Genomic DNA, 24,866 nt, shown 5'->3' on the forward strand with positions numbered 1-24,866 from the left:
TAAAAAACATAACCAATATTGGCTCTTGTCCCCAGTTTCAGTTAGGTACTAAGAAATACAATTCTTGCTTTTACCTTCTGTTTTTCTACTAAGATCTCCAAAGAGTCATTTCAAAATTATTGTTCTATTAATGGGCATTATGGAGGGCACATATTGCATGGAGCACTGGGTGTGGTGCATAAACAATGAATTTTCAAACACTGTACAAAAAATTAAAAAGAAAAAAAAACCTGGCTCAGTTCCCCTTATCGGCCTTATTTGCATTTACATTTGGGATAAAAATTTCATAATACAAAATTCTCAATGTGCCTCTGATGGTGTTTTGAATTCTTCCCAATAATAACTCATCTTATCTCCAAAATATTAAAAAGTCCAGTTCATCAGCCCAAATGCCACAATTATTTTACCTACTCAAAACTAACCTTTTTTTGCAGTAAGGTCACAGTAGTACCACACCAATATAGGATAAAATAACCCACACTGCATACTTCCTTAGACCCCTTTACTTTCTATAGAAATAGAAAGCAGAAGAAGGGGAACAATATAAGCTCTGTAAAATTCTACATAGAAGGCAGGTGTTTCTTTGTTTTGTGTTGTTTTGCTTTATTTGACATGTAACAAGCTCAGGAAAATGAAAGATTTCTCCTTCAGGAGAACATATTAGATGACTAGCCATAGTGAATCTTTTCCCTGCTGATCCCTAAAAGGAAAACAATTGCTGAGTGTTTGCATATAGGCCAAAAAAGTCTATCTCAACATTCAAACTGTTTGAAAGATGAATCATTTTAATAACTACATAAAATTTGCATTCTATTCATTTAAATCCAGTTACTTTCACTTATTTAAAAAAGGAAAAAAAAAAAAAAAAGGAAAGAAAGAAAAACAGCTCCCAAACCTTCTATAACTGAAGTTCCAGGATGCCACAACTCTCCTGTATAGGAGAGTTTAGAGAATGGCTGGCACATAACCACATAATCCCAGAAGGATTTATAGCCAAATCAGATGCATTAAACAAAGAGGATATTTTTGATGAAGCATACTAAATTATAAAAAATTATTAAAAGCATGGCAAATTAATTAACTTTAAGAGGTTAATATAGTCAAACCACAATTTCTAGGTAAGATTTCACTTGGCATAAACATAGTAACCTACCATTTTATTTAAAAATCTCCAATAGGGGAAATTACGCATCCTATCATGTTAGCAAGTATAGCAGTCAAAAACTTATTCAAATTCAAAATGTCTTTCTCAGTTACAAGTCACCTATTCCTATCTATCTAGGATGCAACAAAGAACAGCTATTAACTATTACATCATCATTAGTATCTCTTTCATGTTATAACTTTTCTAAAGAAGCAGTCAGTTTTTACTCTGAACTATGCAAGGCTTGTGAGATGATAAAAGCAGTAAAGATAGCAATGGATTTGAAACAACATCCTCAATATCTCTGAAACCTCAGGGGAACTGAGAAACCAAGGAATTGTCAATCCAAGGTCATGCAAAATTAAAGAAAGGAAAGGAAAGGAAAGGATAGGGTAGGAAAGGAAAGGAAAGGGTCAATAAAACAAGAAGCCAACCTAGGACTTTCAGTCTTCTGTTCTTACTGCTTAAATAGTCTCACTATCTTTAAAATTCTTTTCCATTCAGGTAAGACAAAGCCCTCTGGGATTCATTCCCCCTTGTGCAGGTTGCTTAGCTGAGCCATACATTTCTATTGGCCCTATTGATTAGGCATCTGCTTCCTCTCTGTGGATGGTTTGCTCTTGTGGAACCGTGTTTAGCAGCTGTTACAGTTCAGATGAGTGTTGACAGGATGAAAATTAAATTAACACCCAATAACATTTTAACACCTGGTCCAACAACTGCAATATCATTGAATTTCACCTTTTCGAAATTGCTTCGGGAGTTAATTCATCCTTACTTTGACTTTGACCTAAGGAGACACTCCTATAATTTTGCTACAAAAGACTCTCCCTTGACTGTTCATTTATAATTTCTGTAAACCTTCCCTCTGATTCATGTTCAATGACTGCATGGGCAGTCTCTGGAATATATTCAGTAGAAATATTTCATTAGAAGATGTGATACTATCTTGATTACAGCTAAAGAGTGAACATGAATGGAAAATGTTAACCAGAGGGGAAGTATGTTTCACTATAGCATAAGCCAGGCTGATGAGCAGATAACTATCTACTCCAGGAAAATAAAGTTGGAAAGAATGCAGGTTTCATACACTTATAACTTCCTAAGTCCTGACTGGCTTGTGGATAACGTTAGGTATATACAGCATGGTCCTTAAGCTGGTGGACTCTGGAGTCAGATGGCCTCATTTAAAAATTAAACTCTGCTGGGGCGCCTGGGTGGCTCAGTGGGTTAAGCCGCTGCCTTCGGCTCAGGTCATGATCTCAGGGTCCTGGGATCGAGCCCCGCATCAGGATCTCTGCTCAGCAGGGAGCCTGCTTCCCTCTCTCTCTCTCTCTCCCCACCTGCCTCTCTGCCTACTTGTGATCTCTGTCTGTCAAATAAATAAAATCTTTAAAAAAAAAAATTAAACTCTGCTGTTCCTAAACGTGTGCATTATTTGATACTTGAATCCCTAAGCTTTAATTTCCTCATAAAAGCCAACTAATAATAGTACCTATTCACAGGATTGTTGACAAATACACAATCCACATAAAACTTAAAGTGATAGTATCCTACAGGGTCTAATACAATCTAATTCCTAAGTAAGTCTTATGTATCATTATTATGTCGGAAACCACCTGAAGCAAAAAGAAGTTTTGAGATCATTTAATCCTATATTTTCATTTTACTGTTAAGTAAACACAAAGAAGTTTGGTCACTTCCTCAAGGAAGTATGTCCACAAAGTCAGTGCTGAGAAACAAATCCAGGTTTCCCTAAAAGGCTACTTAGAAAAGATTCTGTGACCACACTCCATAACTCATTCACTTAAACTTCTTCTATCTGTATTTCTCTTCTCTCTATGAGAAAAAAAATAGTGCTATTTGCTATTTGCCAGGGCTATTAAGATTCACAGATAATGAAACTGTCATCTTACCATTTGGCATTTAGAATTCCTATCAGATGCTATATTTTCTGCCTAAGATAAATATAACACTGTACCTAATATATAGGAAGGTAAAGAAAAACTGTCCTGCATAACCACATAACAAATACAGTCTAATAAACAATTGTTAGAAAATAATAATCTATTTAGTAGATTTCCCAAGATCTTCACTTCTAGTTTCTGTTGCCTTCAATTTTATTGTTAATTATTTTGGTAGGGAAGAGGGACTAGCAGAAGGGAGAACTGCATCTTTTAATTTGGTTAGTGTTAGTACTTGTTAACAATTTTGGGCAACTGTTCTATATTTCTACAGATTGATACTGAGGTTTTTGGATCAGCCATACCTTATATTTATTCATCTACTTTTCCCACCTGCTTTTCAGTAGACTTGAGAGCTTTTGTTCTTGTTTTATGATAGATTATTCTCCCCTAGTATTTTCTTCTTTTTGTTTGGTTTGGTTTTGTTTCATTCCATTTTCTTTATTTCTCATCCTGAATATGTAAGAGTGATAGTATAGACAGGATTTGCAAGACACAATTTGGAGGTGATAATACTTTCACAAAAGTATGCTTTTAAAACCATTTTATGTTAATTCTTTGGATTAAAACATCTCAAATCCTATATTGTTAAGTTTTCAAAATTCACTGTATCAATTTTTCAGAAAATGTTTTTATAAAAAAAATATGAGTTCATGATGAAAAGAAGAATGACAGGGGAGGGGGTATGAGGATCTAAGTATTCTAATCTGCTACTGTGAAAAAGCAGCTTCCAAAAGTGAAAATCAAACGGTGGGAAATACTGAATGTTTTCAGAATGTTATATAATTATAACTTAATTATAATTAACTGCATCATTCTCCTAAATGGTTCCCTTTGTCCCTTTAGGCAAATAAAGCCTATAAATCCAGAAAGGAGCTATCTAATCAACCTGGGGAGAATGAATATGTGTGTGTACACACACACACACACACACACACATACACACATATATGTATTTTTTGAAATATTTAATTATTAAAAATATATAATGTGCTTGGCACCACATATACCACTGATTCCTTCTATATTTCCCAGGTAAATGTATAAATATCCTGATATATGTGTCTTTTCACTAATAATAATAAGACTAATAAAAGAAAAAAATATTATTTCTAGCAACCTGACTATGCACTTACAACAGGAAGAAAGGTTATAAGATTCTCAAATTCTGATAGGACTGCAGCTTTTACCAGTTATTTGCACAACTAATTACTTAGCATCTGAAAATACTCCTACTAAAACTAACATACTCACACAATGGTCAGTATTAATATTTTAGTGTTTTATGAAGGGTGATTTGAAAAGGACATTATCATAAATATGCAAGTTCAACTAAAATATGGTTGAACACTCTTAAAAGGTGATGGCTATAAGTGACACTTTGCTTTTGAATATTTTAATTATTCTGCATTACAAAGAGATGGGACATCTAGGAAAGAAATTTTGTTTTTCTAAGAGGAAAAAGAAGAAGAGAAAAGAGGAATAGAAATCAGGAAAAGTTCCCATTTCTTTCAATACCAATATCTGGTGTTATCAATATAGTTCATAAAACTATAAAATTGGAAGGGTTCTTAATATTTCATTCAATTGATATCCATGCTGCCTGGAAAGAGAATTAGTAGAAGGAGAAAAACAACTATAGCATCTTGAATCAAACAAGGCAGTTCATTAACCTCTGGTTTTATTTAGAAATACTCCAGACATGAGAAAATCACATTACTTTAAATGCTTATCATGTTCATAATCGACCTGTCCAATTGCATACAGTGTGATCATTCTGGTAACTGGAGCACTACTACCATTCATCAGACAGAAAAAAATTTCATTCATTAAAAATCTATACAATCACAAACCTAAAATTAAGGGTGAGAATCACCTTACAGGGGCACTTCATTTTATAGATAAAGAGACTATGTCTGTAAAAAGTGACGTGTTTTACACATGATCGCACACATGATCAGATAAAAAACAAGATTAATATGAAGGGATGTTCCTGGCAGGCCAACATTCATTTTACCACACCAGACCAGCTGCACAACTCTATTAGTTATTATCAACACCTAAATGGCAGTATAAACTAACAGGAACCTGATAACTCTGGGACATGTTCCTCTATCTGCCAAACAGAATCAAGATCTTACCTACAAGGTCATGAAGGTCATGAGACAGGAAAAGCCATTTATTCAGATGCTCACCTGCCTGTTCTTGCAGCACCTTAACCAGTGATAGTATAAGATTGCTTCCCTGTTTACTTAACATTTGGTGGCAATGCAATAAATAAGACATCAATCAGCAAGAGTGACTGTATCCAAATCAAGAAAATTTTGGAAGTGAATGTACACAATTATGGATTTGGTGCCAAAATATATTAGCAGAAAAATTACATATGTACAGATTGGGTAAGAATACTAATCAAGATATATTTCTTGCAAATATAATGTACTAACTGTTTCAACATAAGACATGTCCATTATTGGAGCTCTGTAAATCTCTACTATGGCTATTCTATAAGAAGGAGATGACATATAACCTGTTCTGATATTGCTTTGCCCTCACCTTAATGGACTTTTCAGATACTTCCCTGATTTCACTTTTAATATAAGTCCCATTAAAAAAAACAACCCACAAATACTATTTCTTTGGAAACTGGAATTCGATTTACTCCACCAAAGATCAGCAAGAAAGCAAAAAGAATCCCATTCTCCTCAGTATTTAGGCTAGGAATACCAACAATACAATGTCATGACTTGGGAACTCTGCAGTAACAATGTTCTTTAAAGCAGTCTTGAGAGACTCACCTAATCAAGACGTCATGTTGCTACAGCACATCATACCTACATCCACATGAAATACAACCTACAGAATGAAAAAGCAGAGAAAATAACAGTCACTCTTTGGCTAATGTTTTATTTATTGCATCATCATCAAATGTTAGGTAAACAGTGAAACAGATTTTCTTTTTACCTAGGACCATGAAAGAAAAGTCCTTTATCTAGAGATTATGATTTGAGGCTTTATTTTCAAACTGGGAATAATAATGTAGCCATATTTGCTTTCAGTGAAAAATCAAGTTTAATATATTTATACAAATACAGACTTTCTAAGAAAATAGTTATTGAAGCTGAGGCTACTAAAAGCTCATAAAATTCAGACTGAAGGAAAACCGTCTCAATTACACAGCAAGGATGATCTTCAGGATGAACTAAGAGAGTACAGAAATATAGATAGATAGATAGATAGATAGATAGATACATATAAATATCATTTATATACATATAAATATCTATCTATCTATATATAATGTATCTTGGAAATTATATTAAGTATAATAAAACATATATTGTCATCCAACACATAATTTCACATATTAAAATCTGTTTGAGTTATTTCAGTGATTGTACTTCAAATATATAATTATTTAAAGTATTTCCCACCTAAGCTGCTCATATTTTTGTGCAAAGAATGAGTTAGCAAACATTTTGAAAAATAATCACATATTCTTCTTTAAAAAAAAAAATTAAAAAAAGGGGCACCTGGGTGGCTCAGTGGTTTAAAGCCTCTGCCTTCAGCTCAGGTCATGATCCCAGGGTCCTGGGATGGAGCCTGGCATTGGGCTCCCTGTTCAGCGGGGAGTCTGCTTCCTCCTCTCTCTCTCTGCCTGCCTCTCTGCCTACTTGTGATCTCTGTCTGTCAAATAGAGAAATAAAATCTTTAAAATAATAATAATAATCACATATTCTAAACACAAATTATGAGTACTGCAGAAAGATAACAGTTTAATATGAAATACCAAATGTGAATAGTTGAAATTTTTTTCTGTGTTCTTGTTACTTGTTATGGGCATCATGTTCATCTCCTTACAAAACTCTGCCTACACCCTAAAATGTAGACCTTTGGAAAAATGAGAAGTGCTTTCTTAAGCAAGCTACAATAAAAGGCAGATCCTAGGGAGGGGTAAAACTGCCGGAGTTCCATACTAAAGAAATATGTTGATTAATGATGGGCTATAGTAGGGAGTCAGTGGGAAAAAGAAGGTGGTTTGCTAAACTAGGACTACCAGGGCTACCACACCCTGAAAGAAGCACCATCTACAATAAAGGTAACTTTTTCTTATTTAAATCACTAACAACAATAAGCTCAGATAGTTTCTATATTGTAGTGAGCCTCTGTTCCAAATTTGAACCCCAAAATGCATTAACATACAGACAAATTCCATAAATGATGATTACCAACCTTGAGTGATTTGAACCTATAATGTGGCTAACCTGTCCAAAACTAATATTAGGGATGGATAGTAACGACAGTTCAGTAGCACAATTTTATGGCTAAAAGTGACAGGGGTCCACTACTCAGGGAGAATGTTCATAGATTAGGGCATTATTTATAGATCATAAATATAACAAGTCAATATATTTATTGGCTCTCTTCCCAAAGCTTTCTAAAAAGTATATTTCTAACTTGTCTTCCAACATTATCCCATCTCAGGACCTGTAATATTTTGTATTTGAAAATGCTACTTGAAGTAACTTCCCTTGTTTAGATTTAATCAGTCACTCCCACTCTTATTTTCCATGAAGAAGGAAATTCTATGTCCACCATCTTCAAAACAATTTCTAATTTGTAATCTTTTTTTTTTTAATTTTTTCTTTTTTTTTAGATTTTTATTTATTTATTTGACAGAGATCACAAGTAGGCAGAGAGGCAGGCAGGGAGAGAGGAGGAAGCAGGCTCCCCGCTGAGCAGAGAGCCCAATGCGGAGCTTGATCCCATGACCCTGAGATCATGACCTGAGCCGAAGGCAGAGGCTTAACCCACTGATCCACCCAGGCACCCCTCTTTGTAATCTTTGAAGTTTCTGTATTTGTTCCGGTCATCTGAGAAGCAAATACTGAGATGGGATCAGTCTTTCAAGAGACTTAGAGAAACACCTTCTAAGAATAAAGGGGAGGAAGCAGTAGGCAAAGAAAACATTCAGATTGCAATGTAGTCCTGACATCGGTGAAAGAACAAGAGCAAGAAGGAGCACAGGTTGCGTGCAACTCTTAAGAAAAATCTCAGCCAAAAAGGTGGGGGATTACCAACCCAGACTTGCCCACAAGAAGGATCTAATCTACTGTCCAAAAAAACCAATATTAGTATTCTAGCTGTGCTTAATCACTCAGAATATGTTAGGGAAGCACAACCTTATTATAGGCATGCTGGTAGACCCAGGGAGATGGCAGCTGGACAGGTCTTTAATTACGCTCCACCACGACAGGAGATATGAAATATCTTTCCATGAGTGCCATAGTAGTTTGTGAATTCTTTCTGTATCTTTAAAGAAGGTCTGAATTTTGTCCTAGAATGTTAAGGCACTTTGTAAATGTCCAAAAGTATGTAAGAATATGGATATCAAATTGCCCTCCAACTAGAGATACGGATTCTATCAGTCTCACAGTGATAGAGGAATGAAACTGATACCATGCATACTGCCTGCTGACAAACACTGTACTTGAATAAATACATCTCTTTGTTCACCTGGGAAATTAAAAGAAAACCCAAGGACCCTACTTCCCCATTTATAAGGGGAATATATAGTGACTATAATAAAAGTTCATTTTTCTCTAGATTGATGAAACATATCTTGGAATGAGTTCTTCAGTTTCTCAGTAAGGGTAACATGTTTCTTCAGAATATGTGTATCCAAGAATTACTTCCTGTTACTTTTGCAAATACATACCAACTGGACTGAGAGGAGTTTAAGAAATGATTGCTTAATTAACTATAGTGTTCCATAAGGTGAGGTTCCTTTTTCTCCCCTCACATAATCCTTAAAGGACTAAGGCAGAACTGCAGTATCTCATGAGTAGATAGGGACATGGAATTCGAGGGTAAAAAGTTTCTAGGTCACTGAGGAACAACTAGAAAAATGGAATTAACTACATAGACACTCTGGTGGTTATTAGACTTGGTTTTCACAATACTTCATTTTACTCTCCTCTTGGAGAGATTAAAAGGCAAAAATCACACAACTTCAACTCCCTTAGAAACTATGTTTCTAGAAGTAAATTAGTCATATTCCCAGTGTATTTTGAAGGTAATGGTGGTTAGCAAGTGAGCTCTGACACACTGAATATTCTTGCTCCCTGTCACTAACCATCTGGGTATAAGGTAGCAGTGGTAGTAGGTACTAGCAGTGGCAATAGCAGGGTTTTGCTCTGTCTTTATCACAGCTATACTGTTGTGATCCTGTAACAAGAAGTCCAATGGCAACCTCCCTAAAATACCTCTATAAATATTTAATTCCCTATGCAAACACCCATTTCCCTGTATATACCCAAGTCCTTATAAACACTTAATACCTTGTATTAAGCCTCTTTTTGCTTGGTTTCATTTTTCTGAACAAAACTTTAACTGACAAAATGATTAGAGAACTGCATGTTTGATAGGGAAGTAAATGGACTGAAACCATAAGGCAGAGGACTATGGAATGGCCATATCTGCATCAAGATGGAAAGTTAATATAATTTTACTAAGAATCTTCCAAAGAAAGACAACTTAGGTAGTAAATCCTGGGGAAGGGGATACTTGGTAGGGAATACTATAATGCTTAAAACCTTACTAGTAGATTTCGATAGTGATAAGGACACCAAAAGTTACCAAAAATCAGTTCCTAGTACTAAATGATAATACATCTTGTGTTGCAGAGCACTCTAAAGATTGCAAAGGGGAATCATCCGAGCATTTCTTAGCTTATGCCCTATACAAACTGAACTAAAAATTGAGCTAAACATGAGAAATATTATTATCTGTTTTGTAGACAAAGAGACTGGGTCTCAAAGAGATTTTAATAACTAGCAAGCAGTGGAATTTGGATAAGAACAGCTTTTTCACTCCCAGTATATTTTAACCAGTACAACACAGCCTCTCCACATAATATACCTCCATACAACAGTAAAACTTTTTTTAAAAATATGACTTGAACTCTCAGATGAAATATTTAGATATTATATAGAAACTGAAGAAATCTATAAAAATCTTTATACCCACTCAAATAAATAGTAAAAGAATGCACTCATCACTGAACTTTCAGTGTGACAACTATGATTTGCAACAGCAGGCCTAACAACAACCTCATCTTTTATGTCTAATATCACCCTAAGAGTGCATATATACTTTAATTTTTGCCTTCTAAAGACTCCACATGTCTTACTCTCTTGAGGTACTTTCATTATCCATTTGTTCCTACTCTAGGTGATTGTACCTTTCCATTCCACACCCATTTCATAGAGATTTAGAATTATTAAAATCTTCAATCACTGAGATCATACAGTATTTCTTTTTTTTTCTTTTTTAAAAAGATTTTATTTATTTATTTGATAGACAATAATCACAAGTGGGCAGAGAGGCAGGCAGAGAGAGAGCAAGGGAAGCAGGCTCCCTGCTGAGCAGAGAGCCTGATGTGGGGCTCAATCCCAGGACACTGGGATCATGACCTGAGCCGAAGGCAGAGGCTTTAACCCACCCAGGTGCCCCTCATACAGTATTTCTATGTGGAATTTAAGGACCAGACAGTAACACGCATATCACAAAGGAAAATGTGTTTTATGAAATATATTAATGTGAGTAGAGTATACTTCAAGGTGAGCAACAGAATACAAGCAAAAGACAACAGATGTGGGCAATACACCTTACAGCAGGCTGTAAATGGGACAACCAGACCTAATTTTTTTTGATGGACCCAATGTTTTTGATTATACAATTTTAAATGACTTGCAATCCACATTTATTCAATCCAAAATAATTGAAATTTGATAAAATGCAACAAGAATTAAATCTATGTATAATTATTCTATCAAGGAAAGTGTGCCAAGGGAGATATTATTACATTTTATGTATAGTGTTATTTATAAGATAGTTTTGCTACCATGTAATGAGTATCAAGTATGTGCCAGGCACAATAATACAATATTGGCACAATAATGTGCCAGGCTCCAGATAAATTATCATATTTATGCTTCACAGAAACCTTATATAATATTAAACTTCACATTTGTGGATAGAGAAATATCTGAGAAAGTTTAGAAATCTCCTTAAGAGTACATAATTAATAAGTGGTAGCAAAAAAATGTGAAATACAATAACTCGGTGCATGTATGATTAAGCCAGACAAGCTCTCTAGGCTCATACTGGCAGAAAATGTCTTACATTACATTGAACTAGGTCATCTGGTTCATTTTTAATCTAAAACCCTTGTAAATACTTTCTGAACTTCCCTTATTTTCAAGCCACCTAGAACAGCTGTGGCTTGAAGGATGAAATTAGGAAATTAGACACAAATTCTAAAATAAAGATGCTAAAGCTGGTAGACAGGTAAGACCTATACAAACAATGATACAATGAGGAATTTGAAGTAAGCCCTAAGAAACAAACAAATATAATCCTTTGCAAGCCTGGAGAAGAAATGATTCTGTTTTGTAATGAGTCAGGAATGACTCCACAGATGAGATAGCATATGAGCAGGCCTAGAAGGATGGCTGAAGTTTAAAGTCAGATAATAAGTGTTGGTGAGGATGTGGAGAAAGTACAAGGCTTATACACTGCTGGTGGACATACAGAATGGTGAAATGGCTTTGGAGAATAATCAGTTAGTTCCTCGATGGATTAAACACAGAGTTAGCATATGACCCAGAAATTATATTCCTACATATATGCCCCAAAGAAATGAAAACAGTTGTCCATACAAAAATGTGCACAAAGTATCTATAGAAATATTATGCATAAAAACTCAAAGATGAAAATAACCCAAAAGTCAATCAACAAAGAGATAAACAAATGTGGTATATTCATTCAAGGAAATATTACTCTTCTACAAATAGGACGAAAGTGCTAATACATGCAACATAAATGAATCTTGAAAACATTATTCTATGTGAAAGAATCCAGTCATAAAAGTCCATGTATTACACAATTCCAACCACATGAAAGTCCATAATAAGGAAATCTATAGTGACAGTGGTTGCTTAAGGGTAACCTTAAGGGTTGCTTAAGTGGTTGCTTAAAGGGTATGGGGTTTCTTTTTGAGTTGATAAAATAGAGAAAAAAATCTTTCCAGACATGAAAAAGAGCATTAAGCCCAAGGAAAAAAGCAGGAATTTTATTTGTTTTTGCATTTTCCTTTTGCTGCTTTTTTTAAGGTGTTGTTTCAACAAGATAATGATTATATAAAACAAACTGACTTTTTTTCTTGCTTATACAACTAAGACATAACTATACTTAAAATCAACATAAAATCCTCCCTTATACCTTTCCTTTTGTGCTTAAATTATAGTTACTTTCTTATTGTTAGTTTATTTTGATTTATAGTTGTGTGTTCTGGTATATTCATTTTATATTACTGTGTAACAAATTACCATAAATTTAGCAGCTTAAAATACCATCTATTTATTATCTCACAGTTCTGTATGTCAGAAGTCCAAACACGCATGGCAGCATTCTCTGCTCTGGGTCTCACAGGGCCATAACCAAGGTCTCAGCCAGGCTGTGATTTTATCTGGAGGCTTTAGGGGAAAATCTACCTCTAAGCTGATTCTGGTTATTGGCAGAATTCAGTCCTTTGCTATTTTATGACTGAGGTTCCCTTTTCCTTGATGGCTGTTAGCCAGGCATTACTTTCAGCAACTAGAGGCCATACTTGGATCCTTGAACATGCTGCCTCCATTTTCAGAGCCAGCAATACAACAGTACATCACATCCTTATTGTGCCTTTAATATCTCTGACTTTGCTTCTGACACCACTATGAGAAAACTCTGCTCTTAAATGGTTCATGTGACTTGGTTAGGCCCCACTCCATATTCTCCCTTTCAACTGATTCGAAGTCAGCTGAATAGTAACTTTAATTACATCTGAATACTCTTTTTCAGTATAAGATAACATAAGCAGGGATATGATATCTCATCCTAATCACGATCCCAGGGATCAGGGCAGGAAATCTTGAGGGTTCATTTTAGAATTCAATCTACTACACTTGGCTTAAATAAAAAGATTTCTATGGACAAGTCAACAAGTAGTACTGTCTAAGAAATGATAAATTGGTTTATTTTCTCTGCACAGTATCTCCACATGCTCAAGCAGTTTGTGTACATTATAATTTACCAAGAAAGAAATGTTCTGTTTTTCAAATTACATATAATTGGTCATTATATCAATTTAGTTCATCAGAACCATCACTGGTCATAGGAAAATAAAACCAAATGACTTTTTATTCAGCATACATTTATATATTGTTAAGCATGTGTCAGACAATTTTAACAAAATTAACACACATCTTAAATTTTGAATGGTTAAGAAAATAGGCACAGAGAGCCTAACCACAGGTGGGACAGTTAGAGAATGTTAAGCCAGGATATGAACCCAGGATCTACTTGGGTTTCTGGAATCTAACTAATCAAGATCAGGGTTCTTGGGCTCTATACTAGCACTCTAATTTTTGCTTATATTTCACTGATTTTTTGCCAAATATATTTGAAAAGTAACATTCTATGTAATGTTTTCCAAACATAGATTACATTAAAATCTTTTGTTGAGTCCATCTATCACATTCATCATCAATCTTGAAAAACATGGCTTTAGATATGCTTCTCTTATTTTTTTAAAGATTTTTTTTAGTCTATTTAAGAGAGAGAGAGAGAGTAGGAGAGTGAGCATGAACAGGGTGCAGAGGGAGAGAATCTCAAGCCAACTCCCATGACTGTGGACCCAGAGGTAGAGCTGTATCCCACAACACTGAGATCATGATCTGATCTGAAATCAAGAGTCAGTCACCCAGCTGACTAGCCACCCAGGCGCCCGTAGAAATGCTTCTACCTAGAGCATAACAAAATTGTAAATCTTACACAAATATTTGACTTCAAATACATTTCAGTAAATTTAAAAACAATTTTGTAATATCTGATGTTGGAAAATATTTTTAAAACCCATTTAAATAGGGGTGCCTGCGTGACTCAGTCAGTTAACCATCTCCCTTCAGATCAGATCATGATCCTAGGGTCCTGGAATCCAGCCCTGCATCTGACTCCCTGCTCAGTTGGGGGGGCTCTGTTTCTCCCTTGCCTTCTGCCCCTCTTCCCTGATTGTGCTCTCTCTCTCTCTCTCAAATAAATAAAATAGTTTTTAAAAATCCATTTAAATAGTACCTGTTATTTTAAAATTTCATGAAAAGAACTCAGATTCAAATAACCTTCAATAATTATTCAGGTTTAGAGACCAGACCAGGAATTCACTGAGGTAAAGAAATTCTCACTTCTCAGGTTCAGTTATACCCATTAAAGCAAGAATAAAAGGTAGAAAATACACACCATAATATATCAAGCACCACATAAGAGCAATAAACTTTATTAATTAGAGCAATAGGGAATAATTTTAAGATATATTTTTCAAGTTAAAAAATAGATTTCTGAGGGCTAAAAAGTAAAGTTGATATATTATCTAATATTTGTCTGCTTATTTTATTAGGATAAAAACTAAAGTTATTCTTGAGGATTCACATAAATGTCTATATCTTTCCATAGTATTTTTCATTAATAATAACTCAAGATTGTATTTCCAGTGGTCACTTGTATGTTAACACATAAATAGTTAATATAAATAACTAAATTATAAATACTAAATAACCTAATTACAGGATAAATTAACCTAAAATAACCTAATTATAAAAGAGCTAAAATAACCTAATTATAAGAGAATTTCCTAATCTCAAAAGCAAAGAAATAGCAGTCATGACAACATCTACAATTTTTGTCATCCATTTACTATAATAACAATTTAACACTTCACATTCTTTCTATGACAAAATTTGATGATGTCATTGGGTTTTGGGGTTTTTTTGGATGGAAGTCATATGAAAAAGTTTTATTAAACCTATAGCAAAGAAGAGCGCTAAAAATGTTGAATATGTCAGCTGTAGGGTGACATTGCTCTTGAAATTGCTCAATTTTAGTAGAGAAAGCTCCGTTTACGGTATTACTACAGTAGAAGGAATGTAAAACTTCCTCAGGTTCCACTTCAGGTCAAAAATATGCAAGTTTCTTTCTGACATTTTTTTTTTTGTATTTTAATTTTTTATTTTTTTTATAAACATATATTTTTATCCCCAGGGGTACAGGTAAGAAATATCTTCCAGTTGTTACTTAAAAGTTACTAGTCCTAAAAAAATTTTAAAGTTTGAACAATAAAAACTTGCTTACACATACTCTGATGATATTAATGGAAAAATATGTTAGAATAGTTGAAGTCTAAAAGAAAATTCCCCTTTCCATGTAAACAGGATGTATGATAAGTTGCCTCGCAAAAACTATTTCCCATTGGTGGCTCTAGCCTCTATTATACTTTGATAACTCACTATAATGCTCTATTCTTGAGAATATGAGTATATTCTCTCACATAATAAAAAAAATTATGGATAATATCATTAAGACAGTTGCACTGATCGGGGGGAATCCTTTCACAAAAATATGTGTATCAAGCCACCACAATGTATACTTTAATTTTGTTTTCAGATTTATTTATTTGAAAGACAAGAGTGCATGCATGCAGTGGGAGGGCCATTGGGAGACGGAGAGAAGCAGACTCCCCACTGAGCAGGGAGCCAGACAAAGGACCCATCTCACAACCCTGATATCATGACCTGAGCCAAAATCAAGAGCCAGACACTCAACCAACTAAGTCACCAGGCACCCCAACACTGAGAATATTTTACAATTTTTATGCCATTTATTCCTCAATAAACCTGAATTTTTTAAAAAAAAAAGGCAGTTGCATTAAGCAAAAAAAAAAAAAAAAAAACTCTTATGAGCAATATTTCAAAAATAAATATTTGATACACCAAGAGATAGATGTGTCAGTCTGCTGTTGTGCAGGAACTTGAATTAATATTCATTTTGGCTGATGAGTGCCAAAAACAAGTCACTTCTTTATAAAATATTTTATTTATTTGACAGAGAAAGACACAGAGAGAGAGGGAACACAAGCAGAGGAAGTGGGAGAGGGAGAAGCAGGCTTCCTGTCAAGCAGGGAGCCCAATGTGGGGCTCGATCCAAGAACCTGGGGATCATGACCTGAGCCGAAGGCAGACATGTCACTACTGAGCCATCTAGGCACCCCAACAACTCACATTTTTTTCAATATTTTCTTTAAGCAACTCCCATAAATTTTGTCTGTCTATTCAGATGAATTCTGCACTGTTATCCTATAAATTGAGGTGAACAACTCTTTGAGAGCCAGAGAAACAGGCTTCCTCAAGACAGAAGAACAGACCAAGAAGTCAAAAAGTCATAAACTATTCCAAATACTTTAGCACAGATTCAAGTGCAGTTTTAGTTAAGCAAGATAAGTTCTAGAGATCTACTTTATGATATTGTAATTTTATTGTACACCTAAAAATGTTAAAAGCATCAATCTCGTGCAAAAATATTCTTACTATAATGAAATCTTGCTTTCTACCCATTTTGTTTTTACTTTGGAACATGTAACTTAAACACATTAATCTTCTCTTAATTTCCAAAATCTTAAAGTAGATATAAAACTTTCAAACAGAACAATGGTTGTTACCTCTGGGGAAATACACAATCATGCAAAAATGGAAATAGTTTAGGGTTAAAGATAGCTTCATAGTATGACAACTTTTGTCAGACTGCATCAAATCTGAAAACTTGAGCTCCCAAAATGCACTCATTTAAGTCAGTCAAGTCATTCAATTAGCAATTATGTTTTGAGTAGTCCTTATGTGTCTTGTCCTATTTTAGGCAACAGGTACACAGTAATGAACAAAATAGATAATGTACCTCCACTAATGACATATTTTAGGGGTAGTGGAGGAGTAGACAAAATATAAATAAGATAGAGGTTACCTATAAAACCCTAGGTGACACCATAGAACATAAATATGAAATAGATGGGGTGCAAAATGACCTAGGAAAAAACCAACTGTAAGTAACAACAGGTGTCATGTAGGCCACACACTTAATGATAACAACACTTCTTTTATTTTAGCACTACACAGTTTAGCACAATAGAATATGAGTTAAAGTTGTATTTTGAGTTATAAAAACAGAGCCTGTACCCTTAAGTGCAAGTCTGTGAAAGTTAAATAATGAAAGACTAGTAGTTTTCAGCTGTTAGTATAAGACTTGATATGAAAAAGTTACTAACCTAGGGAGCAAATATTAAAAATTATGGTACAAAATTAGGGCCTGGTGCAAGGCCATACTCTACTAAAATAACTTTTTCTTTTTGCCTTCAGTCACACCTAATTAATAATTCCCCCAGTTCCTTAGTAAGTGTATTAGAGTTCTCTAGACAGGACCAATAGGGTGTGTGTGTGTTTGTGTGTGTGTGTGTGTGCGCGCGCATGGGGAAGGAGAGAAGAAGAGAGACTAACTTATTAGGAGGGATTGGTTCATACAGTTATGAAGGCTGATGGGTCCCAAGATCTGCAGTTGGGAAGCTGGAGACAAATGAGAGCTGATGGCATTAGTTCTAGTTTAAGTCTTAAGGCTTGAGAAAACAATGTCATAGCTCAAAAACTGTCATCAGAGCAAGTTACCCCTTACTTATAGGAGGATCAGGCTTTGGTTCTATTCATGTCTTCAAATTGGATGAAGCCCACCCACATTAGGGAGAGCAATCTGCTTTACTCTACCTACGAATTTAAATGCTAGTCTCATCCAGAAACCATGCAGAATAATGCTTGAGCAAATGTCTGGGCACCTCATGATCCATCAAGTTGACACATAAAATTAACCATCACAGTGACAAAGTATGAGTGAACCACACATACACAGACACACACACACACACACACACACACACACACACACATATACATACACACATCTTTCTTATATATCATCTCATTTAATCTCTAACTCATTTATTTCTCTGATACCAAACCCAACCCCTCTCAATCTAACCACACTATGCTGCTAGATTACTCTTGCTAAAGCACCATTTCATCATGTCACTCTGTTCAAAGGCCCACCACAGTTGTCTACTCACAGCAGTATACTGTCTATATTATCTACATAACCTACTGCTAAACCTTGATATATGCTATTAACAGTCAAAGTGAAATACTTGCTATCTCTCATTCACATATTGCTCAACCTATTCCTTTTTACTATAATGTTACACCACCCCCCTCAGTTTTACACACTCCAGATGCCTCGTAGTCTCAGGATTCAACTGAAATGTTATTTCATTCATAAGTTTTCCCTACTCAAACCTCTTTATTTTACATAAAACAACCTCTCTGTATTTTGTACATGAAGTACTCTCTCCTTGAATTGACCTCCTAATTTTGGATATTCCAAAGTTCAATATATCATCACCTCCTCTTCATTATCTGCACTCACTTCTTTGATGAGTCATCCAATCTTATAGCTTAAAATACCACTTCTTTGCCAAAGACTCAGAAATTGACTTATCCTACCCAGTCTTCTTTTCAGTGTCCCAGACCTATGTAATGAACTTGATATTTCCACCAAGAAGATTAATAAACTTCTCAAACATGACATGTCCAAAACTGCACTCCTAATCTTCCATCCAAAATTGCTCTTCCCTATCTTAGAGGGTAAAAACACCATCCTTGCAGTTACTCACACCAAAAACTTTAAACATTCTTTTACATATCTGTCTCTTGCAAACCCTGTCCAATGCATGAGAAAATCTTTTGGCTCTACCTTTAGACTTTATCTAGAATCTAACTAATTCCCAGTAATTTGATTGCTATCATCTGGTCTTATCCACCAGTATTTTCTTATATGGATTTTTATAATATCTTCTTGATTAATAGGCTTTTTTAAAATGAGCTTTTTTCTTATTATTCATGATAAAATAGGCAATAGTCTGCAAAGATCTACATTAACCATCATTTCCATTATTTATGTAGCCTCATCAGTTAATCCTTTTTCCTCTGTTCATTCTATATAAGACTCACTTGTCTCTTTGCTATTCCTCACATAAACCAAACACACTCCCCTCTGGGGCATTTTCAGTGACTGGTATATCTGTCTAGAATGTTCTTCATCAAGATACTCTTATGACCAACTTCCTCACCTCTATCAAGTCTTCACATAAATACCACCTTCTCCATAAAGATGGTCTCCTACTTAGACCATCCTATTTAAAATTACAACTCTCCCACCACCCCCCACACTCTTGATTAGCTCTACCTCTTCTATTTTTTAACCATGGTATTTATCAACTTCTAATATGCTATTTAACTTACATATACAATGTCTATTTTTTCCATCTCTTCCTACTAGGATGCAAGATCTATTATATATGTTTGGTCACAAATATATCTCAAGTGCCTAGATCAATGTTGAATGAATCACTCTTCCCTCTTTTAAGCTATTTTACATACTATACACTATAGTGAAGTTATTTGTATATATCTTATTTCCTTTCTCATTTTGTGGTCTCCATTAAGAAAACATTAGTATCTCATTTATCTTTGTTAACCACACCTCCACCTACAATGTTCAGCATTTTGGTCTGCACATAAGTCTGAGTAATATTTTGGAAGTACAACTCAAACAAGTTAATATTTTTTAGATGAAGCAAAATTTTTAGTGTATGAGTGTTTCACTGAAATGAAAATTATCAGATACTTTCCACACTTAAGAAATAACTAAAATTAGAGACTGAAAAAGAAATTGGAAAGACAGTCTCTCTGTGGGGACCAGGTGGTTGTTTATCTCTGGTTCTCTGCACATTCACTACATCTCTGGCAGCCTCTGCTTCTTTCTCTCGCTCCATCTATTCTCCTCCATCCCCAATTTCATTTCTGCCTCTCACTGCTTCTTCATATTCCTAATGAAAGATGGCTATCCACAGCTCCCCAGTTTATTCTCCCTCAAAGAATATATGACCCATTTCAGTATAAAGGGATTTCACCTACTTAATATGAACCATAGAAATTTAACCTCCCAAATTTTATTCAAGCCTTCTCCTGATCATTTAAATGACCCTTGATATAGGTCCAAATCTCTTACCAGGAAACCTGCCTAGCTCAGCAGATACTGCCAATGGAGCAACTAAACTCACTCAAGCAACTAACAAAAGAAATCTTGACTAGGTTGAAGAATTCATTTTGACTAATTAAACTGATTACTTTTCCCATTCATCACTCATTTTGTTTAAATAGTAATGCCAGTTTACTTTGTCCTACTTTAAGGTTTATAACCTTGCAAGTTTACTGTAGGAAAGAAATGGAAAGACAATGCTAAAAGGAAGTTTCAAATCCAATAGGTGAAAATAATATCTTCCCAATTTTCCCTTCTATCACTTTAAAATTTCTAAGCAAGATATCTTGAGTTACAGTTTTAAAGAAACCACTATGGACTAAATCTTCACCAATCTTATCCTGTAAAAAATCATGCTCTTATTGTTACCTCTGGCACTCATAAAGATACCAAATGACAACTTTCCATATAAGCCATGGGAGAGAACATTATTTAAGAAAAACTACAACAAATTTTAAAGACTTTTAAAGACAAAATTTAAAAACCTCTTTGATATTTCTTTTTCCTTTCCTTTTATTTCTTCTAAATTTAAAATTACATTTAACAACTAGAGACAGCAATAGAGAAAGATTATGTTTAATGTCACTGCTCATCTGAATTCTGAACTATCTCAGTGTCTTCTTTCCATTCCACCCATCCCACTCTGATGCAGTTCTAAAACACAAAGTTTTAACATAAGTTTCATTGATAAGTGTTTCTCATTGAATCTGGGCAAGGTTGAATCTGGGCAGGGTTGTACCTTCAGTATAATGTGCTCAGATAACTTCCACAACTAGGCTATAAAAGATTATGTAATTTCCATTTTCTTTACTGGAATACATGCTCTAGGAGCCCAGAGCAACTGCTGTCATGCTGGAGTGAAGTCATGTAGATCCCCAGATGTACATTCCTTATTGAGTCCATTCTTCTGTCATCCTAAGTTAGGTGACACACATGTGAGTGAAGAATCTTGAAAGGGGACTCTCCAGCCCAAATTCTTTCAGCCTTCAGCTCTTGAACTACTCCCTGTCACTGAACATTCCATCAGCATAATAAATGTAGTTTTATACCCCTAAATTTTGTGGTAGTTTATTATACAAGAATAGATAACTGGAATATATCCCAAAGCAGTAGCTGTTTCTTTCGACTTCTGAATCACAATCTCTCCAATAACAATGTATTTATAGCCAGTTAGTATCTGTAAAAGATCTGATAAATACCATTCACAGTGAAGTATTAATAGGTGATAACTAATTATAAGCCTGTGAGCCTCCAGCTTCCTTGTTATAAAACCAAGGGTATGTGCTTTATAATTTCTAGGTCCCTTTCAATTTTGTCCTTTTTAGCCCTCATGAGCAGTGACTTAACTTTGAATAATGAAGCACCGATGGTGTTAGATGTGGAGTTATAATTTTATTTCCAAATATTTAGCTTAGAATCTCTCAAATATATCATTATGTTGTCATCATCATCAGTTTTCTCCAACCCTAGATTAATCATAGTTACAGTTATGTCAATTCAACATTTCTTAAGGGAGAGGTAGACACTTACGTCTCTTCCTTAATTACTTTTAAATACAGTGTGTGATTTCTTTGGATTAAAATTCGGATAGTTTCCATTTTCACAACAGTGTACAGAAGCAGTTCTCTCTGACATCATTAAATGGGTAGAATATTAGGCAGAGATATATTTCTGGTTGTTTGCTCCAGAAAGCAAATAAAAATGCATACAGAGTTTCCTAAGGATCAGATTTGCTCAAGTAGTATTCTGACCCAACATACTCTCTTATTCATCTTTAGATATTACAGTATATTGCTAAGGTTTTTTTCCTTAAATAAATATTATCCCTAGTTATTTTTTCATTTAGTCAAGTGTTAGAGAGCTGAAAATTTTCCACATAGTTTTTTTTTTTTTTTTTGTATCTTCTCTTCCTCCTAGTGATAGACACCAGCCGTTAGTAAAAAAAAAAAAAAAAAGAGTGAATTCAGGTCATCAGGACCTAAGTGGAAAGACCGTGGCAGTTAACCAAGCTATATTACCCATTAAAACTTAAATTTGTGCTTTTCTGAAATTCCTGAGATACCTTCACATCATGGATTTATGTGTTGTCTTTTTTGAAGTGGAGAATGACATTAGAAAAATTATGAAATTATTTTTGACTGAGAACATATTGAAATTTATCATTATCCAACTCTGGTGCTTTCACTAAAATGTAAAACACTTTTTACTGAAGTGTTGAAGCTCTCATTAAGTAGTCTTAGCTTACTCAAAGCATGATTGTTGACCTTCTGTGCTAAAGACATGTGCTGTTCCATGCAGATAGAGGCTTTTCTACTATACTCCTCTTGATGGCTCATAATGGGAGCTACATGTGCATATCAGGAGGAGAATAGACCTTAATTTGGAATATTAAGTAGCACAGGCACATAAAAAGCCTTCATTAAAATATTAAAAGTGTGCTAAACCCAAAAGAGCTAAGCGATGTGTTCCTATGGGAGGAAAATTTCAACCTCAAGCTTCCTCCTTATCTCAATTTCTGACATGTGTTAATAAGAAAGAACATTAACTTAGTAAGTCACTTTTATCCAGTGGCTGCTAAAGTGACCAGACTACCAAAGGTTTAGCTCATAGTTTGCCTGTTTCAGAATACAACAGTAAACAATCATTGTATCCCTGGAACTACTAAACCAAACAGATACAAGGCTCATTTTGTCATCTTGAGCTATATAGGGGAAAAAAAATTCATACAATAATTATTTTCACCAAGGCAATGATAGACCCATCAAGGTTTTGGTGGTATAGCTGTGCCAATGGACAGCTGAATCCTCACATTTACAAAGGACATTTAAGGAATACCCACCATAAGAAAATTCCTGAAATATAGGGGGCTTTGAGGCTCCAATTTTTACTTTTTAAAATATAAAACAATAAACTACCTACAGACTAATTCTTATACATAAGACATTAAATGAATTTAGTAATTTCTATATTTAAAACATAATTTTAAATTAAATGTTGCTTTACATACATGTTTCTTTTTCCTCGTGAAATTTAGTGCCATAAAGAAATAACTCTCATTTGCTAAATAATGGGTGTCAAAAAAAGTTCTAATATTTATACCTGATCTTTAGATGTTGTTATTTATAGTAATTTAAAAGTCATATTGGTGGGTCTTGGAATCTGCCACTATGCTTGAAAAGTGCCTGGTCCATAATAAGCATAGAACTATTCATTTAATATATGAATATATAAATTTATTGAATGTTTTACTCTTGTCAGAAATACTTTAATAACATTGCAAGGATAGGGGTACCTGGGTGACTTAGTCGGTTAAAGTTGATGAAGTAACATAACTGCCTTCGGTTTAGATCATGATCCCAGGGTCCTGGGATTGAGCCCCCAGTTGGGCTCCCTAGTCAGCAAGGAACTTCCTTCCTCACCTCCCACCCCACTGCTCCACCTGCTTGCATTCTCTCTCACTCTGTCAAATAAATAAATAAAGTCTTTTTTAAAAATTGCAAGGATAAATATAGGATGGAGGAGCAAGAATTGTTCCAACAACAACTAGACTAGGAAGGAGTTTATGGATGTACAGAAATGAGTACACTAATTAGTAAAAGAAAATAAAAGAAGGAACAAAAAAGTAATGTATGATATTTAGTATATTAGTTTGCTAGGCCACTATAAGAAAATACCACATAGTGGATGAAATAAACAACAGAAATTATTTTCTCACAGTTTTGATGGCTAGAGGTCCAAGATCAAGGTGTTGGTAGGATCAGCTTCATTCTGAAATCTCTCTCGTTGGTTTGCAGATGGCTGTTTTCTCACTGTGTTCTCACATGGTGTTTTCTCTGTGCGCACTCACACACACACAAACACACACACACACACACACACACCTTCTGGTGTCTCTCCATGTGTCCTAATTTACTCTTGGTATGAGGATCCTAGTCATTCCGGATTAGGACCTATTCTAAAGACCTCATATTAACTTAATCACTTCTTTAAAGACTTTATCTACAAATACAGTTACATTCTGAAATACTGAGGGTTTAGGACTTTAGCATTTGAACCTGGAGGGGAGACAATTCAGCTCATAACTATTAGTTTCCCATCATCAAGAATCCAGATACCCACAATGTTAAAATAGGGATTTTGAAAAAGTTGAAATTCATTTTTTTGGAAAACATTATTTAAGTTTTTGGTTACCCAGAAAATATGATAAGTTTGCAAAGATAAAAGAAATTGTGTAATCAATAAAAGCAGGCCTTGTATCAGCTGTAAAATGATCAAATTTTGATTTTATACTATTTTTTATTATTTATACTATTTTATACTACTGATTTTATAAATGATTTTATACTACAGGAATAAACAGTCACTAAATGTTGAAAACAGGTTCTTTTATAGCTATCTGAGAGAAGAAAAAAGGGTCACATATGAATTTAAGCAATAACCAATAACTATATATGGAATCTTTCTCCCAGAAGATAGGTATGAGGGACTTGGGAAGAAAGGCAAAATTACTTGGCCTAACGCTTGCCAACTGCAACAAACCATTAGGGCTTTCCTGATGAATGAATACTAGTTTCCAATCCCTAGAATGACCATATAATCCAGTTTGCATAGGTATTTCCCAATTTATGCTTATTATTTCTCAATATTATGTCCAGTTAGCATCTCCTTTAGCCCTCAAAATTATCCCAGTTTGA

At 34.6% G+C, this 24,866-nt stretch overlaps 1 long non-coding RNA gene across 1 annotated transcript in view; it reads right to left on the minus strand.

The window, feature by feature from the left end:
• The window catches only part of LOC309866452, a 137,356-nt gene that overhangs the window by 3,692 nt on the left and 108,798 nt on the right, over positions 1–24,866 (minus strand). Inside the window, exon 3 of the long non-coding RNA XR_014312695.1 lies at positions 5,907–5,964. This is a non-coding gene — a long non-coding RNA (uncharacterized lncRNA). The remainder of the gene's footprint in view (positions 1–5,906; positions 5,965–24,866) is intronic.

Source organism: Mustela nivalis (genome assembly GCF_964662115.1).
Source record: "Mustela nivalis genome assembly, chromosome: 6".
In the NCBI taxonomy this organism is placed as follows: domain Eukaryota; kingdom Metazoa; phylum Chordata; class Mammalia; order Carnivora; family Mustelidae; genus Mustela; species Mustela nivalis.